The sequence below is a fragment of the Nyctibius grandis genome, chromosome Z (genome assembly GCF_013368605.1).
Source record: "Nyctibius grandis isolate bNycGra1 chromosome Z, bNycGra1.pri, whole genome shotgun sequence".
NCBI lineage: Eukaryota > Metazoa > Chordata > Aves > Nyctibiiformes > Nyctibiidae > Nyctibius > Nyctibius grandis.
In genome coordinates, this window is record NC_090695.1 from 98,708,790 (window position 1) to 98,714,976 (window position 6,187).

The window sequence follows — 6,187 nt, forward strand, 5'->3', positions numbered from 1 at the left end:
GGGCGATGCTCTCTTGTGTTTTAGTGCTGGGTTTTCAGCTGCTCGGGGCTGAGCTGCATCAGCAGCGCTGGCAGAAGCTCCTGTTGGGCTTTTTCTGGATTATTTTTGCGGACAGTTTCAGCCCAGGAAGTGAATTTATTTGCACTGATCATTTTCATCCCTTTGACATAGTGAGAATGTAAACCAGAGCCAAGCGGTTTTAGCGACGTTTTCTGCTCAGCAACTAATTGGTGGTGATTCTGCTTTTATTTACCAAACGCTCTTTCAAAGCAAACAAAACTTCGTGATTTCTTGCTCAATGTTTTTCAACGTTCAGGGCTTTTGGAGGTCCTTGGCTGATGGACGGACGTTCCCATCAGGCTGAACTTCCAAACTCTTGGTTTCTGGCTGTGGGTGCTCTCTGCCCGTTCCCACTCCGTGCACACCGGAGGGGTTTATCGCTGCTTGGGGTTTTCCTACATGCAGGTCCCTGCCCACCAGCTATCGAAACTCGGAGCTCAGGGTGCCTGGAAATGCCTGGTGCTGGGCTGGCCACGCTGCTCACGTGTTGTCATCGTGAAGAAAAAAAGGAATTTCCCAAACTTAACTAGAGTTTTGCGACGAGGAAATGTTCAGCCTTCCTTGGAAACTGTTAACAAGCACCACTAGAATGCAAAGCTGCATCTTCATTGTCCAGATTATTAATTACCCAGAGCAGTGCCACTTGTCACAGCTCGGCCCATGGAACCTCGTTGCAGGTGACGAGCAGAGAGACAGCAGCTATCGATCCTTAGGCTGATGAATCCCGCCCGGTGCTGCCTGCGCCTCGTCAGCGATCTGCCACCGATGTGCTCTGATAAATGGCTGCACGAGCCGTGGGCACGGATCTGCATCTCCCTGGCAAGTGAGAGCCCAGATGCTCCCCATGGCTGGCTCAGGAGGTGGCTTTGCTCTTCCCCCAAGGGACGTGCCCGCGGAGCAGGACTCCCGAGGGGCGAGGGGCCGGCAAGCCCGGCACAGGCAGCGATGCCACGGCTCGCTCCAGCAGGAGCTTCTTCCCCGCCTGGCTCTTAGCGGTTGACTTATTCTCTGGAGCAGCAGCTTTACGAGCCTCTGCACATTTCCATGCTCACTCATTACTGCTGCTGATTATTTTACAGGGCCCCAGAGCGCTGCCCACGGCCCAGCGCTGGGGCTGGCCGGGCAGCTCTCGAGCTCTGCAGTGCCCAGCTCGCCGTGCCCAAAGAGGAGGGGTTTGGGGGTTTATCTGCTCAAGCTCCTCGGGCTCTGCTGCGGTGTCCCCTGCGGGGAGCAGCCAGGCTCGGGGCCACCGCCCGGGCTCGTGCTCCCAGTCTGACTGGTGTGAACCCATCTGGGATGGGAACAGCCGAGTGCGCACGAACAATGGGCGCACCCTGTGGCACTTGTTCACTCGCCTTTGAAACTGTAACCATGCTCTAACCCTTCCCCACCTCAGGATGTGTCTGTGTAGGGCTAAAAAATACCCTGGGTGGTTTTAAGCTGTTGTATTTCTAAAATATTTGATGCTGCTGAAGCGTGTCTGAAAAGCATTTACAATTTACCAAATAGCCTGAAAATATCTCCTGTTTGGGAGGCTGTGTTTGTTGCTCGGCCCTCCCTCTGTCTCACCAGGACACATTTCAAAGGTCTTTTGAACATCCAGCTCTTCATCACGTTTGAAAGCTCTCGTGGGTGACTGCTGGAGCCGGGGACTCTCCTGCGCTCGGTCCTCCGCTGGCTCAAACCTCGGCTCCTTTCAATTTTGGCACAGGGAAAATTAATTTCCTGGCCTCAGCCCAGTGCAGGCTCATTAGGAACTGGCACGATCACCCCTTTGTGCCCAGGAGGGGACAGCAAGGGGCTGGGCAGCACCGCAGGTCCCTGGGGATGCCCGTGGGGGAATGCCAGGGAGGGAGGAGGTGCCAGGCAGGGCCACCATCCCAGCACACTGGCAGGGCCGTGGGATGCCGACCTGCAGGGAACAAAGCCCTGCAGGGGAAAGGGGGGTCCCTGGGTTTGCTGGGGGTTGGTTTGTTTTACAGTGTCAGCAGCCGCACTGTGCCCTGCTCAGCCCCCACGACTGCTGCCACCTCCCAGTGCCGTGGGTAACCCTGGGGTGCCAGCCCTGGAGCAGGGCACAGGGGGAAGCCGTGCCCCACGTCTCATTTGGCAGCTTGAGCCCAGGACCGCCAGCCGGTTACACCGAAGGGCTCTTGTCCTGCTCTGGAGGAGGGGACCGAGCCACCTCGGCTGGGCAGCCCCGCCAGGCTCCGGCACAGGGGCAGGGACTCAGACGTGCAGGGCTGCCCTTGGGGCACAGACCCCATCCCATCCTCCTGCTGCCCACAGAAATGATGTCTTGGCAGTGGTTTAGGTGCTGCTTTCGTTGCCAGCGTGGTCCCTCCTCTTGAACACTGCCAGGGGTGCAGAGCACTGGGGAAGATGTTTTCTTCGCTCGACTTTGCCTTTTGGAGGGGGAGAAGGTGCTAACGGGGGCAGTTCGGTGGGCGAAGGAGTGCTCAGGCTTTAGATAACTGTATCTAACCAGCTCCATGTTCACAAACCCCTTGGCACATTCAACGGGGCTCACCTTGCTAATAAATTATGGGTTTGAATGCCAAGAAGCAAAGACTTTGAAACAGGCTGGGCCCTTCAGACCTCCTGGGTGCTTTGCAGGGACCATCACAGCAATGCAGGAGGCTGGAGGGAGCGGCGGGTGGCAGCTGCCCTTTGGGAGGGATCGGAGAAGCCTGAGATGGAAACAGAGGGACTGGGACAGGAGAGACTTCAAATGAAATACCCAGACAAAGGAAGGAGGGTTGTGATGTAAGGCTTACCTTGGCAGTATAAGAAAGGGAAGGGACAAAAGCTGTCTCCCAGCAAAACGCTGGAGTTTAACTTCCACAGCTGCAAAAGGAAAACAATCGCTTCCCACACAGCAATAACTGATGGGCTGCGCTGACGAGGTGTCTGAGGAATTTCAATTAAAAGCCAGCGACGCTGAGAAAGGCAAAGGAGAATGAAGTGTTCAAAGGTAAGCAAGCAATGGGGAGGGAAGAACAATAAATGGCGAGGGAGGGAACCGTGCGGGCTCGGCACCGCGTGGGCTGGGCCCTTCCCAGAGCGGCAGGGAGAAAGCCCTCGCCTGCTGGGCACGGCAGGGTGCTGGGGTCCAGCTCCCTCTGCTCCCCGCACGCCCTCTGCTCCGCAGGGAGATGCTCGCTGGAGCAGGGCTGGCCCCTGGGGCTGACGGGATGTCTCCTGTGCCACACAAACCCCAGCTCTCCGTGTTTAGCCCAGGCGATGAGGGAGCCCCGTGAGCGTGGTGTCACCTTTGTCCCTGGCTGCCCTCCTGCATGTCCCACCCAGGTGATGCCCGCTGCCTTCAGGTCCTTTCTCCACAACATCTCTAGGATTTTGGGCTCAGAGCTGTGCGTGCCCTTGGCAAAGGACCTGTAGCAGAACAGAGAGTGGGAAAAGCTGGCAGGTTTAGGAGAAAAGTCCCCTTAACCTTGGCTGGTGGCACTGCCACAGGTGACAGCAGAGGCAAGCCGAGCCGTGTCACCAGCAGCACGTGAAAAGAGGCTGCACTGTTTTTCCTGCAGGCACCAGGCAAAGAAGATGAATATCTTTCCAAGACGGCGCAGCTGACATCGGCTCCGATGGGAATAGCTCGTCCTTGCAGCCAGCCTGCTGAGGAGACAGCTCTGCTCCACCTGAGCCGGCGCCGAGAGCTGGGACCAGCAGGGCAGCAGCCTTGGCACGTGCTTGGGCTACCGGGAGAGGCACGGCCAGGACAAGGCGGGCGTCCCTGCCCCGGGGGACGGAGCAGCGAGGAGCAGCTGAGGCCAGGGGAGCGTGGGGGCACGAGGCAGCGATGGAGCTGGGTCAGCAGGGGAAAGAGGGATGGCCTCGCACCGACATAGCTCGCTTGGCTCTGAGCACAGCGTACGACTGGCACACCGAGAACCCTGCAAATTGCCATGCCGAAGAAAACAGCTAGATTTCAAATCCTGAAGCACAGCGTGTGTGCAGAGCAGCTGGTCAGAGCCCAGTGCCCAGCCCCAGGCAGGTCCCCGTGTCTCCAGCCCCACGCCGAGCCAAGGGCAGGTGCTGTCCCCCACCGGCCGTTGGCACGGGCAGAAGCGGCTGGCACTGGCTGCCTCTTAGTGCTTGCTCTGCCAGTCCCCCACGCGCTGCAGTACAACAGACCTCTTGGGAACGAGCTGATTTTCTGCCTTTAAAAACAAATCTGCTCTTATGTAGATGTATCAGAGTGACAGATAGCCGCTGTCACAGCCAGCTCCGCTCGCAGCCCTGCCAGATACTGCAGCCCTGCTTCCCCAAGGCACGCCGTGTCTTCAGGCGTCTGTTGTTCCATTAATCTATTTTTAGTAAATGTATGCCCCTTAGTTCAGCTGCAGTTATCTGATTAGTTCCTGTAACTATACGAGGAGCAACATCTCCAGGCGCGACTGCGATTTCGGAGCAGACTCTCTCTCTGCACACACGTTTGCTGAGAGAAAATTGCCGAAGATGCATCTCGCTGCGGCACCCGTGGACGCGGTGCTCTGAGCCCTGGTGCCGCACGGGGCTGGTGGTTCGGGGGGCCGGGGGCAGCGGGGACCAGCGCTGCTGCAGGCGCTGGAGCACACGACCTTTGATAAAGGCAGGATTAACGAGGCACGCTTCCCCGCTGCCGCCGTGATAAGGGGCTGTGCTTCTCCGGCGTTGCCCTGATGCAGCGGCGATAAGCAGCTGGCTTTGTTTGCTCCTGAACACGGGGCTGGTGATGGAGATTTACCATCATCATCATCATTGACTGTGGCTGAGAGAGGGGAAAAATCCTCGTGCGGCAGCACTCACAGCCTGGGGGACGTGTGCCCCAATGGTGCGGGGTGCCGGGCTGCGCACCCCCTTCCTCTGGGCAGGTAGCACCGGGGAAAAGCTCCACCACGGCATTGACACTGCACAGGGACCAGTTAAAAACCTGACAGACTCACAGGTGGCTCCAGCATCGCACTTTGCTCCGAGGCCTCGGCCTCTATTGACTGCAGCTGTCCCGGAAAATCAGATTATAGTGCAAAACCCCGGCACCGTGTCCGCTCTGACGAGCCAGGCCTTCCATCTCCTGGCTGGAGCGTCAGCGCGAAGAGCACACGGAGGGGAGCAGCGGGATAAGCCTCCGCTGTAACAGCTTCTCCTCCGGCCTCAGCTGTGTCGGAGGAGTGCTGCAAACCCAGAGCTCCTCCGTGTTCCCTGGAGCCCGCGATGGCCATGGCCGTGCCCGAGACTCGGAGTGGAGGAAGGGGGATCTCGCCCAGGAACCACACACAGGAGCTACTGACCCAGCTCGTCTCCCTTGTCCGTGGCAAAAGCCATCAGCGCTCTGCTGCCCGCTCCTCCTCCTCGCGCCTGAGCGCTTTAGGGCCGTTGAACGGGGATGAACTGTCGAGATAAACGCTCCCAGCGCAGCGAAGGGAAAAGCTTGTCCATGCCCACAGCGTGAGCAACCCCTCAGCACCCTCACAGCAGGCACCAGAGCTCCAGCACTGGCACCTCAGCATCACCGTGGCAGGCACCAGAGCTCCAGCACTGGCACCTCAGCATCACCGTGGCAGGCACCAGAGCTCCAGCACTGGCACCTCAGCATCACTTGTGGCAGGCACCAGAGCTCCAGCACTGGCACCTCAGCGTCCCCATGGCAGGTGCTGGAGCTCCGGCGCTGGCCCTGGCTTTGCCGCGCTACCCGGGCCCTGCCACATTGGCCACCACCTCCCCTCCCTCCCGTGCAAGCGCGGTTACTTGGCAGTTTCTTTCCCCCTCCTGGTTCCCTGTGGCTGTCCAAGCTCCTTTTCCAGCCAGGATGAGGCCGCACCCCTGGAGATATGTCACAGCTGAGACATTTATTTCAGTCGAGAGAGTCGCGAGCGCCTCAGGTGACACTTCAGCTGCAGTCAGAAAGAAAGATGCCAAGTGTTGCTCGCTGAAACCAGTTGCTGAGCCAGGCTGGGGGTACCGCGGTCCCACAAGACCCCGATCTGGCCCCGCGGGCTCTGCCCCGCTCCCCGCCTGCCCTCGCACCCCCCTGCTCGCAGCGACGCTGCCAGCGGCACATGGTCCTTCTCCACCTCCAGTGACCCCCCGCCATGCCCCGACCGTGGCAACCCCAGAGCGGGGGTCCCAG